Source organism: Quercus robur, chromosome 5, assembly GCF_932294415.1.
Source record: "Quercus robur chromosome 5, dhQueRobu3.1, whole genome shotgun sequence".
Classification (NCBI taxonomy): Eukaryota; Viridiplantae; Streptophyta; class Magnoliopsida; order Fagales; family Fagaceae; genus Quercus; species Quercus robur.
In genome coordinates this window covers 12,357,078-12,381,833 of record NC_065538.1, presented here as the reverse complement: position 1 = coordinate 12,381,833, position 24,756 = coordinate 12,357,078, and the positions used below count along the sequence as shown (strand labels likewise).

Below are 24,756 nucleotides of genomic sequence, written 5' to 3'. Positions count from 1 at the left end.
GACTAAAGATAACAATCCTGAAGAAGCCCCAATTTTTGTGATTGAAGATAATAGGAGGCAATTAGTTACAACTGTCAATATGGCAGGTTTTTGTACTGTATCAGATTTCCTTCAATTCCTGAACAAACTAGGGGATGATCATAGACATATTGGTCTATTGGAGAGAATTAGGTCTGACAGTCTGTGGCTTGGTTATGAAGTTTTGTATAAACATGTTGACAGTGAGAATGAGGTAGTCATAAAACCGTTTGAAGGTGTTGAATCTTTTGATTCTGTTGAACCATGTTTCAACGAAGATCCGCACGGGCACTCTGAGCTATGGTTCCTTGGTATGGTCAACCAAATAGAGTTCTACGAGAAGAAGGCAGTGCCACTTGTGGACTTAAATGCATGATTTAAGCTTTTGAAGTTAATAATGATTTCATTTGGATGGTTTGGACGAAGACAATTTTTTTTTTTTTTTTTTTTTTTTTGTATGGAGGGACGGAGTTTTGTGTTTCTTATGATGCAACTCCGTCCCTCCACAAAGATTTTTTTTTTTTTTTTTTAAATAAAGATTGTCTTCGTCCAAACCATCCAAATGAAATCATTATTAACTTCAAAAGTTGTTAACCAAAAAAAAAAAAAAAACTTTAAAAGCTTAAATCATGCATTTCAATCCACAAGTGGCACCGCCTTCTTCTCATAGAACTCTATTTGGTTGACCATACTGAAGAACCCCAGCTCAGAGTGCTCGTACAGATCTTCGTTGAAACATGATTCAATAGAATCAAAAGATTCAACACCTTCAAACGGTTTGATGACTACCTCTTCTCACTGTCAACATGTTTATACATAACTTCATAACCAGGCCACGGACTGTTGGGCCTAATTCTCTCCAATAGACCAATATGTCTATGATCATCCCCTAGTTTGTTTAGGAATTGAAGGAAATTTGATACAATACGAAAACACGCCATATTGACAGTTGTAACTAATTGCCTCCGATTATCTTCAATCACAAAAATTGGGGCTTCTTCAAGATTGTTATCTTCAGTCATAGCTTGCGTCACAATACCTCTTACGTACAAACAATGTGAACCTGATTAAGGAATATTAGTTATATAATAATTGAAAAAGAAAAAGAGAAGTAAGAGACATGACCAAATTGAATGTTTACCTAAATCTGTGCCATTTAAGTTCCTCATAGCTTCTTCAGCCCCTTTTGATGTATGATAGCTAACAAAAGCAATACCACTCGATTTATTCTTGATATTGACAATGCATTCCCCATACAAAGAGAACGCTAATAGAATGTTGTTCTCATCTAGATCTTTTGGATGATATTCCACACAGAGTTTCTTGCAATCATTATATTTTGACACAAGGCTGAATAAAATCAACTCATCAATTACAAGGTTTTAAAAAAACAAAAAAAAAAAAAAAAAAAACAAAGAAAGAAAGAAAGAAACAAAACAATACAAAATAATGCAATTATTATCAAATAAGAACCACAAGGAAGAAAATAAATTACTTACAATTTCATGCCATACTTTTCAGCACTGTTAAAAATTTTAATGGCATTTGTAGCAAATGTCTCTAAGTCGAACTGCACAATCCAATAGGATGTATCAAGATGTTGCAATACCGCTTTGAAAGAATCAACAACACCAAAACTGGACAATAAAGCCTTGAAGTTATCATTATTGATAGGGGGGCCATTAATTGACACCCACAATTTTGCATTACTACTAGGACATTACTTTTCACACCACGTGATAATCATTGGCTTTCCCTTCAATTCTGTCTCGTTTAGCTTATCCATAGCTTCCTTTGCTGTTTAAGAAAAACCAAACAAATGTTATCTATGCTTTTATTAAGGGAAAAGATTCAATTTATGCTTGCCAATATATATATATAAAGAAACTGACATCAAATCTGCCACAAGTTGAATAATAACCAAGAACAATGCACATGAACAATACATGCGAACAGTAACATCCTAAACAATAACAAGATGCAATAGGAGAAGGTTACATAAATTCTATTAGACTCTAAAAATTTGAGGTAGCATCTCTAAAAGGTCTGCAGTAGGTTAGAATTGTTGATAAGTCTTTCTTAAATGGTGTTTGGTAAGGGTTTAGCTGTTTAGGTAATAAAAAATTATATCTCTCTAAATTTGGGAAGAATTTAATGGTTGGTGGTGTAGAAACAATGAACTTAGGTTCAGATTCCCTAAAAAATCAAACTTAAGAACAAAAAGACAATTACGCCCTTAAGTTTACTAAGCTATTGGAATTATCTTCCTATGAATATTTTTATGATGAAAGCCATTACGTAGGCTATTGCCAATGTTTTTCCCATAAAGACTAGAATTATAAATCCTAAATAACCTTTTCCTAGAGAAACTAAGAGCACATTTGAAGATCATGTGTTATTAAAGAAGTCACGAGTCTTGTGTATACTTTGAGTCTTATTTATACATAAGGTTCTCCTATTTGGTTTAGAAACACCTTATGTAATTACTTTCTTTTAGGGAAAATGTAATTTAGAAGTTCTGGTCTTTCTAGTAATAAGGAAGCCTAGTCTGTGTGGGAGATTAAAGTTTTTGGAGAAGTTGGTTGTCATCCTTAACTTTATTGTGTAACTAAAGGAAAGGGAAAAAGTAATTAAAAAGAAAGCCACTGTAGGTCTGTAGCTTTATTGACGAGAAAAAGGGCTTTCTGGGTGATGCACAAACTGAAGTCTTCACTTCCATTTGTTGTTTATGTTCTGTGGGTTTGGTTTTTTTGATTTGGACAGTTCTTTTGCAGCTGCGCTTTTGTTGGTTCTTGGATTTTATTTTTGGGTGGTAGTGAGCCGGATGTCTGGATTTGAAAATAGTGAGGCAGTGGTATAGACCTGGTGATGGTGGAGGCCATGTAATAAAGGAAGGCCTTGAAACACTAGCTGTTATGTTAAGATAATGTGTGTTAAGATCAATGGTATAACTACTAGCATTTGTCTGAATTAAATTAAATTCATATTAAGAACAACAGTCCAATTTGTCTATAAATAACAACAACAACAACGAAGCCTTAGTCCCAAAATTTGGGAAAGTTGGTTACAGATTGTGAAGAGAGTAATTAGGGTTGGCCACATCACATCTCATGTATTAGAGTTATTTGATTGAGGACAATCATGTCCTCGCTCTACAGTCTTATATATAATTTTGTAGTATAAATGTGAACAAAGAATCATAACATAATCATATGATAAAGATAAAAAAGATATTAAATGTCTTTTCATCGAAGTCTAAGACTAAGAATAAGAGTAAGACTAAATTTGGAAATTTAATTAAAAGGCAGCAGCAGCAGTTTGGATGGATGGATGGATTACCTCTATCTCTATCTCTATCTGCCATGCCTGCACCGTATCTACTATACGGATCCGCCATGTCTCTCTCTCTCTCTAGCTTGGCCTGAAACCCCTTCCGTTTTCACTTTTAAACGTTGTCATTTGATGGTTAATGGCCTAATGGCTTCTACCGGTTTGGTTCGCACTATGTTTTTTTTTTTTTTTTTTTTTGTGTTATGATAGCTATTAAAAATTTTAAATTATATAAAATTTAATAAAAAGATAATTTTGATATGTCAATGTTACAAAGAAAAATTAAATATTCAAAATATTTATTTAAAAAAAAAAGGAAGAAAAATTTAATACATCTGTCACCAAAAAATAAAACTAAATATATAAAGTTTTACAATTTCTTTCTACTAACAAAATAAAAATGTAAGAAAGAATTGATGAGAGATAAAGTGAGAATTGAAAATCTTGAAATTAGAATAATAAAGTTAAAAGAGAGTCTAAAATAATGAAAAATAACCGAATCACTTTTTTTTTTTTTTTTTTATAAATAATAAGTTTATTGATATCAAAAAGGGGAGCACCCTAGTACATAGGGAGTCTACAAGGGGTCAAACAATCAAGAACAAAAATTACAAGAATCTAAGAAATCAAGAAAATATGAATAGTGGAGTAGTGGAGCATCGTCATTACTGCTACGGAATTTGACGACACCACAAGTAGAAGATTTGAAGAGTAACAGAGACAACTTGTAGTTGGATACTTGGGTTATACTTCGTAACCCTATGATTGATTGCCACCCTCTAGTCTAGATGGAAATCAATTTTCTTAGAAAAATTTCAGTATAACCAGTCAATGTGGCAAATTATGCAAAGGAAAATCATTAAGGAATTATTACCTTTGTTTGTTTAAAATAGAATCAACCAAAGACATCTTTCTAGGATCAACATGAGCCACAATCTCTATATTCCTCACTATGAAATTCTACCAGAATTCAAATATCACTTAGTTTAAATAGAAGTAATAAAACTAACCCCAAAAAGTATCATTGTGGAAAATTCTTTTTTAACAAATAAATTCAAGCAATCAAAATCAAGCAAATCCATCTTAAAATTACAATTTCAGACACAATTACACAAACCCACTATGAAGACATTCACTTTTATCAAACCATTTGATTAACAAAATTGCCTACAAAAAAAAAAAAAAAAAAAAAAAAAAAAAAAAAAAAAAACACCAATAAAGGAAAACCTGAGAAAAACTGAGAGAGAACGGTCTGATACCCATAGTCATGCCCTTTCAAGCTTTCTGCGAAATAACTTGGGTCTGTGTTTGAGAGAGGGGTAGAGGGTAGAGGTTCTACGCTTAACAGTGGATTGAAAGGGAAAAACAAAAGAAGACAATTTCACCGACAGCGGTTCTGCTGTGTGACGATGGCAGGCTAGTGGAGACAATCCCATATCCTATCTCTACTCACAGAGTTTCTTCTCACAGAGGAAAAATGGGCAAAGGCAAAATTGAAGTGAAATTGAGAATATATAAAGAGAGTAAGAGACAGTTAAAGAACTTAGGGCCCGTTTGGTCATAGTTTTCAAAAATTGTTGTTTAAAAAGATGTGAAAATTGTGGTTTAAAAAGTGTTGTTGAAAAACGTGTTTTTAGTGTGAATAAAACAAAAAAAAATGTGTTTGATATCATGGTTTAAACAACATTTTTCAGTGTTCAAAAAATATAAAATATGTGTTTGGTATGTGTGTTTTGAATGATAAAAAAAGCTGACGAAAGTACAAAATAAATATATTTTAAATCAGGAGAGAGAACATGGTGGGCCCATAAATCAGGAGAGAGAACATGGCTGACCAAAATATTTTTTAAAAAATTGACCAAAGTATGAAAAAGCTGACCTGAGCACTAGTGTTTGTTGTTTAATATAATTACGGAATTGCCACTGAGCAGTAGTATTTGTTGTTTAAAAACTATCCGGAGGTGATTTCAAAAATGGGTTTTTTAACATTGGTTTTTTGAACAATATTTTCCAAACAACAAGGAACAGGACTGATACACCAAACACATTTTTTTGGTTTTTAGACACTAGTGTTCAGTGTTTAAACATGGTGACCAAACGGCGCCTAACCCACTGAAATGGTGTGTGTGTGTGTTTGTTTTTTTGTTTTGTTTTGTTTTGTTTTTTTTTTTTTGTTTTTTTTTTGTAGGGAGTAAATTTTGGTCAATGTGTATGAGGGTGAAGCTAAAAATATAAAATATTTGATTTGGGTTATTTGTTGGTTGGTTTTCAAAAAAAAAAAAAAAAAAAAAAGCTTATTTGTTAACTTGTTACGAATTTAAAGAAGTGTTTTTCTTTTTTAAATTTCTGTAACTACTATTTAAGAGTAAAACGTTTCATGTAAACTACTAATCGAAAAGGCACAATGTTTTGGTGTTTTAAAATGTAAACATGGCATTAATTTGTGTAGCCACGTGGCATAATGAGGCGTAGTCAACAAAAACTCAAACGTTTCGACTATTAGTTATTCTATATAATATATAAATATATAGATAAGGATTGAGATCCGTGCAATCTCTCTTTTAATCTAGATCTAAAAAGGGATCGTAGGCGTGAGTGTTTGTGGGTTTGGTTTCAGATGGTGAGTTGCTCTTTTTTTTTTTTTTTCTAATGGGTTTGAGTTTGGTATGCTAGCAATGGTGACCAACGAGGTTGAGGGAGACGCATAGAGCAAGTGTGGATGTTGAAAGAGTGGAGTGTTAGGGGAGAGAGAAAAAGAAACCCAGTTGGAGTGGGAGAGAAAGAGAGAGGAGAGAGAGAAGCTGAAATGAAAAAGAGAAAGTGGGAGAAATTGAAAGTGGATTGCCAGGTTGGATCATCAATTGGATTTGGATAAACACGCAAAACCTTCTAATTGAAAAATGAATCCTACTCTCTTTGATAAAATGAAAAAAAAAAAAAAAAAATCCTATCTATTTTTTCAAATTGTGATGAAAGAAAAATTATAATACTAAATCAAAAAAAAAAAAAAAAAAAAAAGAGCCTCATTGCACGCGCGAAGCGCGTGTAATGAGGCTAGTTATTATTATTATTGTGGGTGAAAACTTGCCACTCTAGTTTACATAACACCTATAATACTAAGATATTGGACAATTATAGTTGATTTTGAATTAAATTGAAAATCAGTGTATCAAAAATGATAAAATTTTGTGTATTTTGTCGAATTGGTCTTTATAGGTCAATATTGATTCTCTCATTTTCTCACACATAGAGCGTGATTATTGGAATTCAAAAATAAGAAGGATATGCATTCAAGACCAATTAATAGATTAAAAATAAAATTATTATAATTAATAGTTAATAAAATGTAAAAACTTTTTATTTTTAGGAACAATAAAATGTAAAAACTTGTTTCTCTATAATTCAAATGAATAATTTATCAAATGAAATTCAACATTCTATTAAATTCCGCATATAATTTATAATTTATTTTGTACTCAATTTCATAGTAACTTCTTTTTCATTGTTAAAAAAAATTCAGAAAATTCATCTTCTTTTTTTGTTATGAATTGAAATTTTGACAATACTTATCACAGAAAATACTCATTCTGTAATTGCACTAGAAACTAAAATGATAAACAAAAGTATAAACATGTTAGTGTGTAGTTGTGATAGATAATTACACCATTCTATGGTGCACCCTAAAAATACAATAACCCCGCTCAGTGGATGGTGTTGCTTCACAAACCCAATATTTGTTTTAGTAGAGAGACCATAGTTGGGTGAGGTTGTTGCTCGAAGGTTTGAAGTATATGTTCATATGTTCATAAAGTTATGTCTACTCCCAAATAGGTGTGAGTTTGCCTATAAATACCAAGAACCTCATTTGCATTCAGACACAATTTACCCAATCTATTCTCTTTGCAGACACAAGGTTGTGGTCTGTGATCATCACTCTAATAGTATTGTCATCCACATTAGGGACCAAAACAACCGCTATATAAACTTATTGGTGAATTATTGATCTTCTCATCCTTATCAATCATTTAGAACAATTTAGAAAAAAATGACGACAAAAAAAAAAAAATCATAATGCATGATTCGACCTAATAGCATCCCATCAATTTTTTTGGGGAAAAAAAACTAATGTGAAATATATTGATTAAAAAAAAAGATACATACATATTTGTCACACATGTTTATCTAGAGCAAGAAACTATCTTATAGTGGAAAATGGAAATAACAGAATAATTAAATGCTTATATTTATGTATGTTAAAACAATTTTGTTGCATAAAGAACAAATTAAAAAAAAAAAATGAAATCATCATATAGCCTTATATATATAACTTCAAAATATTATACGATTTTTTAAAAAAAAATATCTATGACCTCATTTAGTATAAGATCAATTTAAATTTTTGGAGATTGAAAATAATATTGGATAACATATGACACTAAAATAAACCATAATCAAATTTTCGATTGATTAGAACTCAAACAAATATCTCCAATTTGTTTAATCAGCAATTCTGCTATCAATTGATTGATTCAGATGCTAGGCTCTAGAACGTCATTTTTTGCTTAGGAGAGTTTTCCTTCTAGCAGATGGGAACATTAATTAAAGCAAAGCTCATTATCTAATCTAAATGTTGAGGATAAGCTTATGTAGACTATAGACAGCAACGAAGTGCAATATCATCTTGGTTGTGTGTGTTAACGTGTATTGTGTTATGGGCTTTAGGCCCAATTAGGTTACTTGTATAGCACACTTGTACTTGTACTACACTCTACTTGTACTGCACACATATGCCTCCTATATAAAGGCAGTGATGTATATTCTTTTATTCAAGAAATACAATACAATCATTCAGTATTTCTAACATGGTATCAGAGCCACTGCTCTGACCTTTTCTTAGCAGTCTTGTCTTCATTAGTGTGAATTTCTTTTTAACAACGCTTCCGCTATCACACTGCCGCCGCAGCCTCTTGCCGTTGAACTTCCGACGTCATCCAGTCGTCGTCCTTGGGTTCCGGACCTGCAGCCGCCGTCGTCAAGGAGTTTCACACTGCACAGACCACTGCTCTTTGCATCGCCGCTGCAATTATTGCTCCGATTACGTTTTTGAAGGTACCACTGAGATCGTCCAGCGCCGATCTACACACTCGTGGAAGCCTCGTCGCCATCGGAGACTGCACGCGCCCCCACGCGCCGTTCAAAGTTACTGTTCCGCCGATCACGCGCCACAGCTTCTTTTCACGCGCCTCCACGCGCCGTCACGCGCCTCCACGCGTCACATCTTCTTTTCACGCTCCGACCACTCGCCGTCACGCGCCTCCATGCGCTTCCACGCGCCTCCACGCGCTTCCACGCGCCGTCACGCGCCGTCACGTGCATCAACGGCCTCGCTGACGTCAGCCCTAACAGCTTGCTGACGTCACTGCTTGCGTCATCCGCTGACGTCACCTTCTGATCTGGATTTGACCGTTGACTTTCTGGTTGACCGTTGACTTTGACTGGCCGTTGACCGTTGACCGTTGACTTTTCAGGGTTGACTTTTTTAGTCCAGGTTCTCCTTACCCAGTTTTTCGCGTAGATTTCATTTTTGCAGTCTATTTTTGCATATTTTGCTTCAAAATGAAGAATAAGGACAAGTCTTCTTCCTCTTGCAACAATCGTCGCCGACAATCCAACAAACGTTTTTGCAATTTTTGCAAACGTTTTGGCCATAATATTGAGACTTGCTATCAACGCAACAAATCAGCTGTTTCCATCTCTGCTGTTGCTAACACTGAGAGTGTCCAACCTATGGTTCCCGTCTCTGCAAAGTCTCAGTCTTCTGGATCCACTTTCACCATTTCCAAAGATGACCTTATAAATATCATCGCCAATGTCATTCGTATGGTTGGTAATGCATCTTATTCCTCTTCTCTCTCAGCTTTATCTGGTATGTCTCCTACCTCTTGGCTTATGGATTCTGCTTGTTGCAATCACATGACACCTCACTCGTCCTTATTTTCTGACCTTAAACCTGTACCGCACCCTCTTAATATTCGCACAGCAAATGGTTCCACAATGTCTGGTCATAGTATAGGTTCCGTTGCGACCTCCAATCTCTCAGTTCCTGAAGTCTTTAATGTTCCTGATCTTTCTTATAATTTATTTTCTGTTGGACAATTAGCTGAGTTGGGTTATCGCATTATCTTTGATTATTCTGGGTGTATTGTGCAGGATCCGAGGACGGGACAGGAGCTTGGGACTGGTCCCAGAGTTGGGCGTATGTTTCCCGTGGACAACCTTCGTCTTCCACTTGTTGCTCCAGTTTCTGTTGCTGCAGCTGCTACTGCTTCTTCAATTCCTTCCCTTGCACTTTGGCATGCTCGACTTGGTCATGCATCTTCCTCTCGGGTACAACAATTAGCTTCTAGAGGTTTGTTAGGTTCAGTGTCTACAAAAAATTTTGATTGTGTTTCGTGCCAATTAGGAAAACAACCAGCTTTGCCTTTCAATACTAGTGAATCAATATCCACTGATATCTTTGACCTTATTCATTCTGATGTTTGGGGCCCTTCTTCTGTCTCTAGTATTGGTGGATCTCGATATTTTGTTGTCTTTGTTGATGATTACTCTCGCTATAGCTGGATTTTTAATATGAAACATCGTTATGAATTATTGCAAGTATATTCTAATTTTGCAAAAATGGTTGAAACTCAGTTTTCCAAACGCATCAAAATTTTTCGATCTGATAATGCTCTTGAATATACTCAATATGCTTTCCAAGCTGTTTTGCATTCCTATGGCACTGTTCATCAACTAACTTGTCCTGGTACCTCTCAGCAAAATGGTAGAGCCGAACGGAAACTTCGTCATATTCTTGACACTGTTCGTGCTTTTCTTCTCTCTGCCAAAGTTCCTGCTCCTTTTTGGGGTGAAGCTGCTCTTCATGCTGTTCATACTATTAATCGCATTCCGAGTCCGGTTATCCAAAATCAAACTCCATATGAGCGCCTTTTTGGGTCATGTCCAGACTATCACCACCTTCGCTCCTTTGGTTCTGCTTGTTTCGTTCTTCTTCAGCCACATGAGCATAACAAACTTGAGCCTCGGTCAAGGCTTTGTTGTTTTCTTGGCTATGGCGAAACTCAAAAGGGGTATCGGTGTTATGACCCTGTCTCTCATCGTCTTCGTATTTCTCGCAATGTTGTCTTTTGGGAACATCGCCTCTTTGTCGAGCTCTCTCACTTTCGTGCCTCCCTATCTTCCTCTTCTGTTTTAGATCTTTTTCCAGATGAGGCACATATTCCTTCTGTAGCTGCTCCTGATCCTCCTGTAATTGCTCCTGATTCTCTTGTAGACTTCTCTGTCCAACCACCAGATATCACTGATCCCTTTCCTAGTTCACCCTTTAATGAACAGGTGGAAGATGAACAGGTTGAAGACGAGCTACCCAACCCCAACCCTGAGCTTGGGTCCCCTGCTCCTGCTCCGCCTGAAGATCTTGCACAAGACATTCCACCTCGTCACTCAACTCGAGTAAGATCTATTCCTACACATTTACTTGACTATCATTGTTACACTGCTCTTGCTACATTACATGAGCCTCACACCTATCGTGAGGCTTCCACTGACCCTTTATGGCAGATTGCAATGAAAGAGGAACTTGATGCATTATCTAAAAACCATACTTGGGATTTGGTGACACTCCCTCCCGGGAAATCTGTGGTTGGTTGTAAGTGGATCTACAAGATTAAGACTCGCTCTGATGGGTCCATTGAGCGCTACAAAGCTCGTCTTGTTGCAAAAGGCTTTACACAAGAGTATGGGATTGATTATGAAGAGACCTTTGCTCTGGTTGCTCGTATCTCATCTGTCCGTGCCCTCTTAGCTGTTGCTGCTGCCCGTAAATGGGATCTTTTTCAGATGGATGTCAAAAATGCATTCCTTAATGGGGATTTACATGAAGAAGTTTATATGCAACCTCCTCCTGGTCTCTCTGTTGACTCAAACAAGGTTTGTTACCTTCGACGTGCACTTTATGGCCTTAAACAAGCTCCACGAGCTTGGTTTGCCAAATTCAGCTCTACCATCTCTCATTTGGGTTACATGGCCAGTCATTATGATTCTGCCTTATTTCTTCGTCGCACTGACAAAGGCACTATTTTACTTCTCCTGTATGTGGATGATATGATCATAACTGGTGATGACCTCAGTGGCATTCAAGAACTCAAGGATTTTCTTAGTCAGCAATTTGAGATGAAAGATCTTGGACATCTCAGCTACTTCTTGGGTCTTGAAATCACTCATTCTACTGATGGACTTTATCTTACTCAAGCTAAGTATGCTTCTGAGCTCTTGTCTCGAGCTGGACTCACTGATAGCAAGACTGTTGACACTCCAGTTGAGCTTAATGCGCATCTGACTCCCTCAGGAGGGAAACCATTGTCTAATCCCTCTCTTTACAGACGATTGGTTGGCAGCCTAGTTTATCTCACAGTTACTCGTCCAGACATCTCCTATGCTGTTCATCAGGTGAGCCAGTATCTGTCTGCTCCACGATCAACTCACTATGCTGCTGTTCTGCGCATTCTTCGATACTTGAAGGGCACCCTCTTTCATGGCCTTTTCTACTCAGCTCAGTCTCCTCTTGTACTCTGTGCATTCTCTGATGCTGATTGGGCAGGAGATCCTACTGATCGCAGGTCTACTACAGGTTACTGTTTTCTCCTTGGTTCTTCTTTGATTTCTTGGCGAAGCAAGAAACAAACCTTTGTGGCCCGCTCCAGTACTGAAGCAGAATATCGTGCTCTTGCTGATACCACATCTGAGCTCCTTTGGCTACGATGGCTCCTTAAGGATTTAGGTGTGTCCACCTCCTCTGCTACTCCCCTTTATTGTGACAACCAGAGTGCCATTCATATTGCTCATAATGATGTCTTTCATGAACGGACTAAACACATCGAGATTGATTGTCATTTTATCCGTTATCATCTTGTCCATGGTGCTCTTAAGCTTTTCTCCGTCTCCTCCAAAGATCAACTTGCAGATATCTTCACCAAGTCACTTCCTAAGGGACGCACTCGTGATTTGGTTGACAACCTCAAGTTGGTCTCACATCCACCTTGAGTTTGAGGGGGGCTGTTAACGTGTATTGTGTTATGGGCTTTAGGCCCAATTAGGTTACTTGTATAACACACTTGTACTTGTACTACACTCTACTTGTACTGCACACATATGCCTCCTATATAAAGGTAGTGATGTATATTCTTTTATTCAAGAAATACAATACAATCATTCAGAATTTCTAACAGTGTGCAATAGCTTCATAAGGTAGAGTGGCGATGGGGAGTCTTATGGAAGGAAAAATTAAATAATGTTTCGGGCATATATACCCACCTCTTTCACAACATGAAAAATCCATGTACTGGTGGATCCAATGTGTTGTATTGTAAGGTGCTGAATATATACACTTGAAACATAATATACCTTCTTGTATGGAAGAGCATTTAGTCGTTGAAAAACCCTCAAAAGATCAAGATTTTCCTTGTGGCAAGCTTTGAATAATAGCCTTTCTACGATCCATAATCTGGTTAGATGTGGCGTCCCTAGTTGATCCAATTTGTGTGCAATGTCACTAATCTTATTAAAAATTAATTAATTATTCATGCCCTATGGTCGTGTAACGTAACAAATGAAGTTTCAATGGTTTGGTATGTAAAGATCCACAGTAAAATTACAATGTTTGGCTGAATCCACAAGAATTAGGAATTGTTCAAGCTAAAAGGCAACAGAAAAAGCTTTGAACTATTTTTTCTCTTTAATTACTGGAACTATTAGCTCAAATTTTAAAGGTCAAAAGTAAACTGTACGAGGCTAGTACAAAATTTCATGGGCAACTGCTTAAGCCATCACCCGCTAATAAAATATTACAAATAAATAAAATTACAATATGGTAGCAATCTATGATTTACATACACCAATTTATGAAGATGACATATTGACATTAGATCCCTGCGGTGCAAATCAAACCTTTGGCATTTTGGTCACTCTATTAGAAGAAATACCACTACAGAGATTCTTCAAATCCCAGACCAAGTCAGCCCCATTATAGTTCTCTTGCAGGTAAAATCCACAACAAATGCTTGCTTTCCTTTGCAGGAGCTGGACTCTTTCTGAGGGAAAGAGTGACCGTACACAATCCTCTGTCATTTCAGTGTATTTCCATAAAGGCAGTTATGGATTGGCTAAAGACTTCAGAGTCAATATAACCCAAAAGCGCAGATGAAAATGAGCGTGTTCATGTTAGGAGACAACGGAAAATTCCTTCTGCTGCCTGGGCATCATGACAACCAACTGCAACTTGCCTAGAGAACATAACTTTACTGGATTCTTGAATACTGACACCCTTGCAACATTATTTTTACCTAACAAAACCTGTGCAATGCTGTATGATTCACCCTTTTCAAATGCAAATTGCCACTCTCTTGTTGATATAATGAACCAGTCTTTGGTTCGAGATTTAGTTGCTTTAACTTCAATGTACTCCCTACTACTCTCCTCCCCTACTATAATGTCGTAAGGTAACCCAGTTTCAAAATCTTCATTAACCCACTTCACTGCTGTCCCACCAAATTTCCCAATAATGTATTTGAAAGCAACACTCTCACCTATTCTCCCCGTTTGCATGGCTTGTGCTGCATTGGGGGTACCAAATCTAAGATGATCTCTACTGCTAAAATTAGATGCACCCAACTCAGGGCCATCAGACACTCGATCTAAATCAACAGGATCAAATTCAACATGCATGGTGGAAACAGTACGATTGGGAGCATGGCCAGACTGATCAGAATAAGTTGAATTGCAAGCATTGCCAGACTGATTTTCCAAATTGGCTGACAAAACCAAAGCTTTTGAAGCTGCTGCAAAATCATCTGCAATGGTTCAATCATCTTCAATTGAGATAGGAACATTATCAGTTTCCATGACTGTACCTTCAGAATCATCCTTCCGTGGGCTGCCGCTAGGCTGTGCAGCTGTTGCCTGAGTCTTAAAACCATTTAAACGAGCATAACTAAAACCAGGTGCAGTTTTCCAATCCACAGGCGGCCAATTTGAGTTATTTCCAGCCTTCTTTTTGGACTTTGTCGAATCAAAACTTGTTTGGAGTGAGTCATCGTTCTTTGTCCGTGAAGGTATGGATGGGAGGGACCAAATAGATTCTTCATTAGAATGCTTAGGCATCTTTTGGCTATTCAAGATGAAAAACTCTGTTTGCTCCTCAGTAGAACCTGATTCAGCCATGGTTGTGATCATGTGAAGGAAATTTGCCAAGTGTAAATCAGGAGTTCCATCAAATAACAAACGAGACAGCTCCATAAATAGGGCATGAGAATCGGATTCTTGGGTTGTGTACAAAACGTTGTCCTGTAAAAGGCATACGATAAGGATATAAATGTTGGAAATGCCCTCAAATTCTAATAAAGCATACATTGCAAAGTATAAAAGGAGGTTTAATAGTACTCATTTTAGTAACCATCAAGTAAAAAGAGAGTACTGAGTTAGTGTTGAAGGCTGACATATTTTAGGGATTTGGAGGCATCAGTCCAAAAAAGGCTTCAACGAGAAAGATGTCTATGGTTCAACATAATTATATTGTGGTTTTATTTGGAAGCTAAAACACAATAAAACTTCAGAGAAATGCTGAAATTGTTTCCATAGCTTCAAATTATCAGACCAGCACACAAGGCCAAAGGAAGGGTGTAGGGAGGAAATCCAGTTGGAAGTACAGCACAGTTAAATTTCATAGGATGCTCTTTCAAGTAAATGATATCTTCAGGACTCAGGAGTCCAGATTTCAAACCATCACTCCACTTGAGAAACACTTGGAAAACCTGAGACATGAAAGAAACTCTAAAGTTTCACCGCAACAAACATTAATTGCAACTGTGATTTTGTTTCAGATTTGGTTACTTACTGCATTAGCTGCTTGTGAAGGCAAAGTAACAGTCGAAAGCTGGAGCAAAATTTGTAGGTAGCTACAGAGAGGAGGGGTCTCATGTACTCCGCAGCAGTCAATGAAAAAGTCACGAAGGCCTGGATATATATTGCTCAGTGTCTTTTCTAAGGGGCAATGAGTCACTTCTGTCAAACTGCACTGAGGATTTATCTCCTTAATTTGGTCTAGGCAACCAGTTGGATCATGCCAACATATTTCTTCAGGAGACAAAAACATACCAGGTACCACATCCTCACGACTAGAGCCAGACGCAAATACACAAGATCCAGAATGTAATTCCTCAGTGATTTTGTGCCTTGAAGTAGCCATTTCTTTCCAGATGAATGTGTACAAGTTTGACGTTTGTGATATGCTGGCATGCAAAGAAAGTTGGACCCATTTAGTTGGTTGAAAGACTCAGAAGTATTTTTTATAAGTGAAAGACTCAAAAGTATAGACTAAACAAATAATAAATGGAAAATAGATATAACCCAAGCATGCTAAGAGGTCAAAAAAGTGCACGTAAGCGTCTATTAAAAGCAAGTGTTCCATAAGTAAATAAGATATCATTGTAATTTGTAACAGGAAGAGGAAAAAGGAAAGTCATCCAAAAAAGAATAAGAAGAGGAACAGATGAAGGTATGAGCAAATGCATGTAAAAACCTCTGGTTCTGGAAAGCAAATATAGATGAAAAGCATCTCAATGCAAATCTGTCAAATTATACAGCAATAAGTCAATAACAACAACCAAAACTTAGTCCCAAAATTTTGGGTTTGGGGTCAGATTAATCCATATCTGAGTCAGATATAGATCCTCAACAAACCAATCAGGGTCGGTCACATGTATTTTTTCTTATCATTCTACCCTATCCAAAGTCATACTCTCCATCACCTCCTTAATTGACATATCCTTTTTTAATACTTCTATTAATGTTATTTTAGGTCTTTTCAACCTTTTTTTCTCATTCCCTTAATTTGAATCCACTCATCTATTAAATTATCAACAAATAAATTTCCAAGAAATCATCTGAATTATATAAACTGCGGAATAGCCATGCAAGGAATTTCAATCCAGCATTGACTCAAGAGCTGACTTACACATACATGTTCATGGCAAGTGGATAACATGAAATCCAGAGAAAAAAGCATTAGATTAGTTCCTATAGCCAGCAAGAAAGAACATTTACTAAATTAAATAATCTTACTCTCAGATGATATTTTTAAAGATCTAAAATGGCAAATAAGAAGCAGCAATACCTGGCCTCAAAAGGTCTCTGAGAACTTCTCCACGCTTTCAGAATTTCCAAAATGTCATCCATTGTAACTTTAACCTTAAACCCGATATCACTTACTAGCTTCCCATTTCGTACCTGTTCCCAAAAAAATAATAATAATAGCTCAGTAAGGAACTATAAAAATCCATGTGAGCTAAATCCTCCCACCATACAGGGAGATGCAGCAGGTTCTTAAAAGAAAAACTCCCCCTCCCCTCCCCCTAAAAAAAAGAAAAGAGGAAAACAAATTGGTTATGCTCTACCTATACACCCATAAAAGATATAGTAGTAAATAAGGATTGGTTCAGAAAAGAGAAAGTGGGTGGCCCCTGTGTTTCTCATCAAGGGCACAACACTGCAGAGCAGGTGAAGAAAACGTAGGACACGTGTTAGCTAGGCCGTTTCTTGTAGGAGTGCTAATGCACATTATTTATAAGTAGGTAATCATTTAAGTTGGATTTGGCTTTTCCAACCATTCAAAGAATTATATGGAGGAGCATATATAATTTGTTACGGTATTTAAAACAGTGTGCTAATGTTGCAACGTAATATCAAACATACAAAAGAACAGGAGCAACCCTGATGAACTCACTTTCTTCTTGCATACAAGTACGAACTTTGTGATGAAAGCTTTTTTCATATAACATTATTTTCTAACCAAAACTTGATCTCCAACAATCTTTTTTCTTTTTTCTTCTTTTCTGTAACAAAATTTCTAATCTGTTCCATATTTTTCATAAAACTGAGAATTAACTCCCAAAAAAAAAAAAAAATTTGTATTGGTTTATGTAGCAAATTGAGCTTCACGCCCTTTCTCACTCGATGTACAATGCTTTGGCAAAGCAAGCGTAAAGAAACAAATGTGTGTGTGTGTGTGTGTTAGAGAGAGAGAGAGAGAAAGATGCTCCTAAAGCAAGAGCTGTCTGCTCAATACGGCTCTCAATCTCATTGTGCAGAATGACCTTTCTGATAATTGTAGCAACTTCAATATGTTTGCATCACATTCTAGTTCTTAACATCATAGTGGAAGTACTCATGATAGTTAAACCAATTCAAAGGCTGTCTCCATAATAAACGATACTCATCCAAACCAAAAGGCTAACAAATATATTGCACCTTTCACAATATTTCATGCATAAAAAGAAGAGACTTTGTAAAGAACATAAATGACAACTAGATATGCTTCCATCACAAAGGAATCAGAATTGATAAAATATTACATCAAAGTAAAAAAAAGATGAGAAATGCAAAAGATTACATCTGGGATAGTGAAGCTCATCATCCATGCCAGATACTACCCACTGGACATCACTAATGCTGCTCATAAAAGAAGACTTGAAGGGTTTGCTATCTCCGCCAGAGTTAATATTGCAGTAACCCATCACTTTGTCACTAAAACAACTATCCCATAGTGTATAAAAAATCTCTAACAGATATATACAACTTTGCTGCATGCAATTTTTGGACAATACAGATATTAAGTGGACCAATTCATGAGATTCCCAGTCTTTGGCAATTGATTCAGGGGAAATCAGATCTCTTTCCCACATGAGATTCTTAAAAATGATATGAGATATATCAGAAACAGTCTTATCAACTTGTTTAATTTGCACAAAATCCACAACACCTAATTCCTGGAAAAATTCCCTCCATTTTTCCAGTCCACATGAGAGTGATTCAGTAACTGGATGCCTCAAATAAGTGCTGTCAACTTCATGCCATTACATATCTACAACATTAATCAACATATTCACATTGACTGGATTTCCATATTCTTTACTAAAATGAATTGGCACCTCAACAAGTCGTTGCAAGCCCTGATTTGTTAAAATAAAGCTTTATTTCGTAATTGGGAGATTATGTACTCCCTTTCAACATGACAATCAGGGCAGCTAGACTGTAGGTGGATCATTACAAAGTAAACATACTCTGTCATCAAATTCTTGTCCCTATTTGTAATTCCATCATCAGATACAGCTGGCAAGATGTGCACCTTCTCAATTTCATGAGCAGACAACCACTGGACACCAATTCTATGAAGCAAGTTGGTAAGGTTGCCTCCTAAACTCACATCCAAGCATGAGGTATCAACAGTTGATGCAGAAAGGAGGGCAGGATTCACAGTTCGAAGTTTAGCAAATAAATTTGGGAAAGCTTCAAGTCCATGCCTGCCATCAAACCCCGCACTTAAAGCATCATATTGTAACCAGATTGTACCTTCATTCACTGAACTGTATGTACCATCTGAAAGAGGAATAAACGGTAATTTTTTAAGGTTCTCTACGAGATCAATTTCTGCATCAGAATTAAACAAAGTTTGTCTAGATGAATGGAATGACATTGTATAAAGTGCATTTAGCCAAGAAGACAACCAATACAGGCCCATGGAGTTGATGCCATTCTCCACATGACTTAGAGAGCGTATAAATTGTAGTAGAATTTTAGGACCATATTCCTCAATACCCAGTGCCCTTGCTAATGAATCAGAAATTTGTATATTTCTATCCAAGAATCCAAGGCCAAGGTGCTCACTAAGCATACTATCAGAGTATCAGGAAGAAGGATGCGAGCCTGTTCATTCCAACCTCTTGGAACCTTGCAAGGAGGAGCCCATCTGTCGTTTCCTCCTTCCAGAAGTAAGCAGTTTGTCATACGTAATTTTGAAATAATCAACCGGGGAAGACTTGAAAAGAAACCATGAACTTCCACAACAAGCGGAACAAAGCTCATGAAAGCAGATACAGCCTTTCCAGGATTCTCTCTATAACACGGAAGAGCGCAAAAGGATCTCTCAGCATCAACAAACAAACCAGGAAACTCAGACAATAACCACTGATTCCAGGGACTATCTCCATCCACTTCCTCTCTAGATGATGGAAGAACAAAATCACCTTGAAGAATAAATTTCAGACCGTAAGTCCTTAAAGGAAGAAATGCAAAAACAGGCCACTGGTCTAGAAGTGGAGTGTAATCCCCGTCAATTGATTCCTGCAATGTTACCTAGTGTCTCAAAAGCTTAAGTTGTTAAGAAATGATGAATTTAATCATTTAACCATATTTCTAACACTCCCCTTCACGTGTGAGCCTAAACTTCTAGTTAATAAGTGAGGCCTAACATATGGGATTTTTAACATTTTAAATAGGAGGTAGAGTGAAGACAAGGATTGAACTCAAATCTCCTACTTTGATACCATGTTAAATTACCAATTCTCTCAAAAGCTTGAGCTTTTGGGACAACTAGTAATTTATCTATCACATTACTCACATGTGAAGTTGTACTACACTGCTACTCTCAATGAGAGAAACAAAGAAGATGATCTTACCAGCTCAAGAAGAAAATGTGAATCCTGAGAATATAATTCTTATGAGAGACAATGAAGTGCTCTCCCTAGGCGAGCATGCTGCTTCTTCAACATGCTAATTTCAGCGTTTGAAAGACTTGGATCAAGGCTAAATTTGTCCCGCCTAATAGATTCAATGACTAGGGCTGCATTCTTATCTTCATTAAGTTCAGATAAACGTTGCAAGCAACCACTGCTAATTCTATCATAAAAAACTAATGCCCCATTGATTGATTGACAAACTCCAGTATGTTCTTCAATCTGCCATCTGCCACAAGAGGTACATCCAATTTTACTTTGGAAGTGGAAGACTTACTTGAGAAATCTTGCATATTCTTAAGGCCAATGCTTTTCTCAGGCCCAACAGCTTCCAAGCATGAAGCTCCAAATGGGAAAAAATTAGTAGCATCAGCAGAACAAAATGCATGGTAATCATCAATCCACTCCACTATACCAAGAGACAATCCAACTTCATGAAGCATGACGCGCTCTTCCCTTTGGTTGCACTCACACAAAATGGCTGAATTAGCATCTTTGATGACAGGTCGCATTCCAGAAAGCAAAACATCAGCAGCAAAACCACAAAACTCTGTGGGTAAATAGCCAAGACAATCAAGGAAAAATCTTGATACAACAGGCACTGCTTTATTCATATTGCATAAACTTTTGTGTAACTCACTACTAAAACTACCAGCATGAGTATCAGCCTCATCAACTATTTTCTGCATATATGAAGTGTTTCCTTGCACGGGAGAGTTCTGATTGTCATTTACTTCTCCACTCTCAAGAGAATTCTTCAAAATGACTTCAAATGCACGACGTGCATGAAATTTTAAAAGGGACAAGGGAACATATTTTTCTCTCCCAACTAATGAGAACAAAGATAACAGCTGCACAGCTGTTTGAAAAGGAGATCCTTGAAGTGCAGCTTCCAAGAATGAGTCCACAGTAGCCGAATGATCAATGCGCATTACCTTGCCATCTTTTGTCACTAAACACAATAATTCTTTCGCCTTGACTTCATTCAACAACCATGGCACAAGAGGACCAAGTGAGGGAGAAAATACCAGGTCCTAATGTGCCCATGTGTTTAGATCAGACATTAGTGGTGCCCTAAGTAAGGCCTCAACTGCATCCTTGGATGTAAGAGATTCCAAGGCTCCTTTCTGGCTGATGTCGATTCTCACCTTTGTGGTTTCCAATAATTCACTTCCATTATGGGCTGTTGAGTCTCCAACGTGACGCATTTCAAATAATGTATAGGACTCCTTTAGAAATTTCATTATTCTTATAATTCCCCAAAATATCTAGGAAGTTCGACATAGAACCATTTTCCGAAATTTTGAAACTGATCAATGGGAATTGCCTCCTAAGCAATGAAAAAATCATTTGCTTGGTTGCTATTTCTTTCTCCCCTACGCAGCCATTCGGAGCTTATGATACTAAAACAAACAACTAATGCTGAAGCATGCAAACCTCCAAAGGGGACTTTTCACATATGTCACCTGTTAAGAACTTGTGTATTTCATCAGATCGGAGGGAGGCATGTTTTTCTAGGATCATTAAAAACTCCCCAAAACCAAGTGACTTAAATGTCTTGACCCAAAATTGCTCCTCTAGCCAAAACTCACAATTATAGAGCTCCCTTAAGATGTTAATTCTCTTTTCTAGAACTGATTTATCACGACTATGGATTCCATTGTCAAGCTTAAAATACATTGCAGCTTTCCTGATAATGTCTTCAACAGATACACCTATGAGATCAAATTGGTAATTACACATCACAATTAAAGTAAAGAAATTTATAGGGAAATTACGAATGATGGGATAATAAGTCGGGAAACTCAAAAAAGTGTCACAACATATTGACACCTTCCCCAATTCACTTTTTTCTTATATAAGTTTTGACTCCAACATGGGAGGAAAGTGTGATTCAAACTAGTGATCACCATTTCATAAGGTGAGGTCCTTAAATGATTGTCACTTACTGTGATTAATATTCTTGTACTTAACCTGCCCCTTGAGTTTCTACCTCAAAAGAGTCACTTGAAGGTTCAATAGTCACTTATGCAATTATGCTTTTTCGTGCTACCCCTTCCGGTTCCCTAATTCACTTATCAAGTAAATCACACCAAAGTATGACCAGCTAAACAAATGAAAATAGACCTTTTCCATTAACAAATATCAAAGTCCACTTATCCAAAAACAAATATCAAAGTCCCACATAATCTCCCTAGAATTTCAAGGCATTCACATTACAATCGTGGCATTATGATAAGAGTCTAGTGAGCAAAATTTTACAAAAATTCAGCAAGATTTAGAATTCAAGATGATGTCAAAATGCATAACCAAGTCAAGGTTGAGAAAGGAGGGATGTTTAATTTTCAACCAATTTACACTCCAGTTGTAAATTAAAAAAATTATTAAATCCCCCCCCCCCCCCCCCAACCCAAAAAGAAAAAGGAGACAAGAAAAAAGACAAATAACACAAGATAAGAGAAGTAAAGGAATAGGCAAACCATAATCGAACTATTATCAGCAAAGCCTATTTTAAGAAGTAAACACTACTCACTATGTGTAAGCTCAACACTATGCTCAGCGATGACTGGTGCATCCTTAACACTTGGTTCAACATCTACGATCTCATAGTCAGATTGATTTTGCATATGTGAGTTAGTTAATTCCTAGTGCATCCTTAACACTTGGTTCAACATCTTTGATCTCATAGTCAGGTTGATTTTGCATATGTGAGTTAGTGAGATGACGACATGGACTAAAATGGAATAAGTTTTTCATTTTTGGGACTAAATGCGGTAAAATAAAAATGTAGGGACCAAAATGGGAATATGGTCAAAATGTAAGGACCAAAATAGTATTTAATAATATTTAAATGGTATAGAGATAGGGATAAAGAGTATGTTGGAATATGTATTTGAAAAAGTAGATAAGCAAAAAGTAAAAGTAACTGTTTACTTTCCAAACAATACAAAAATTTAGAGAGACAGCTAAAGATGCTCTTACCAAAACAAAGACAAATTCAATACATAACTTGATGCCAAACTAGTAAGATCTCTTATTTATTGAGTAAGAGATCTATTCAAACCTCGCCTACCCAAAAAATCAATTAGTATCTTAGCTTGATGATAAGATGCAATTATCACGGAATGAATGTTATAAATTTAAAATCTATCAAATTTATATAGAAAAAAAATGATGTCAAACAGGCCAAACTAAGTTTAATTTTATATAAAGATTCAAATATCATATAAATAGTTTAGAGTTTATTTATAAAATTTTACAAAAGATAGATAAACTTTTTTTTTTTTTGAAAGGGTTTAAATTTACCATAAGTAAAGTGATACATGGTTAAAGAAAATTGAAATCTAATTCTTCATTTTAGTTTTGATGTTAAAAGAGAGGGGGAGAATAACTTAAAAAAAAAAAATTAAAACATTGTAGAAAATTGATCATATATTCATATGATTCAATGCACTCGCATTTTGTTGAAAATAAGAAGCATGGTGGTTCTCAGCATCAGGGAGAGCTACAAGATACAATGCAAGGTGGTTCTCAGCAAGATGCAGCTATGGCAAGAAGCAATGATCAAGTGGCTATTGCAGAATCAGGATGGGTTAGCAAAGAATTAATGGACCTAATTGTAGTACCTTACTATGATCAGTCCATCCATTCATTCGAGGAGATAATTAGCTAAGATACACATGTACCATTTAGATAGGATTTGTTGTGACTGCTTTTCCCTCCAATTTTGGGAGTTTGTTATTTGCTTCTAGCTTGCTTAGATCATGTATATATAGGAGTAGTGGTAGTGAATTATATTCATTGGATTGTATTTATTTTCTCTGATCAATAAAATTCAGTCTTCTATAGAGAGAGAGAGAGAGAGAGAGAGAGAGAGAGAGAGAGAGAGAGAGAGAGAGAGAGAGAGAGAGAGAGAGAGAGAGAGAGAGAGAGAGAGAGAGAGAGAGAGAGAGAGAGTTCTAGAATTTTACATGGTATCAAAGCCTTGAAGCTCATCAATGGCGTCCACTGAAACTAACACTTCCTTTAATGCTTTCAATATGCAATCCATGCAAATAGGCTTGAATTCCAACAATGATTCGAATTCTCATAAACCCTATTTTCTCAGTTCTAGTGAAAATTCAAGGAACATTCTTGTTACTCAACCTTTGCTTGGGATGAATAACTATCATTCTTGGTCTAGAGCAATGGTGCTTGCTCTCACTGCAAAAAAAAGAAGATTGGCTTTGTGAATGGGAAGATTCCAATGCCAGATATTGATTCACCTTTGTATAAAGATTGGTAGAGTTGTAATACCATGGTTCTTTCCTTGTTGATCAAATCTATGCACATAGATGTTTCTAGCAGCATCATGTACTATGAAACAACAAGGGAGATGTGGATCGAGTTGAAGAATTTGTTTTCATAGGGCAATGGACCTAAGATCTATAATTTGCAAAGGGAAATTTCTCATATTTGTCAAAATTAGATGATTGTGACAGAGTATTTCACTAAATTGAAGCATTTGTGGGATCAATTGCTGAACTATGAACCATTTCTAGAATGTTCTTGTAGAGCTATGAAGATTTTGAGTGCTTCACATAACAAGGCTTATGTTATGAGGTTTTTGATAGGATTGAATGAGAATTTTGAGACTCTTCAAAGTCAAATTCTTATGTCTGATCCTTTTCCCTCAATGAGCAAGGTCTACTCACTAGTTCTTCAAGAAGAATCTCACAAGAACATTGGTTATGGAGGTTCATGTTCAAATCAACCTGATGTAGTGGCAATGTATGCAAATTCA

The 24,756-nt window shown here is 36.4% G+C and overlaps 1 pseudogene; it reads right to left on the bottom strand.

The window, feature by feature from the left end:
• Nucleotides 1-13,118: 13,118 nt before the first annotated feature.
• Nucleotides 13,119-22,600, bottom strand: LOC126727811 (protein NO VEIN-like; annotated as a pseudogene).
• Between the last annotated feature and the right edge of the window lie 2,156 nt (nucleotides 22,601-24,756).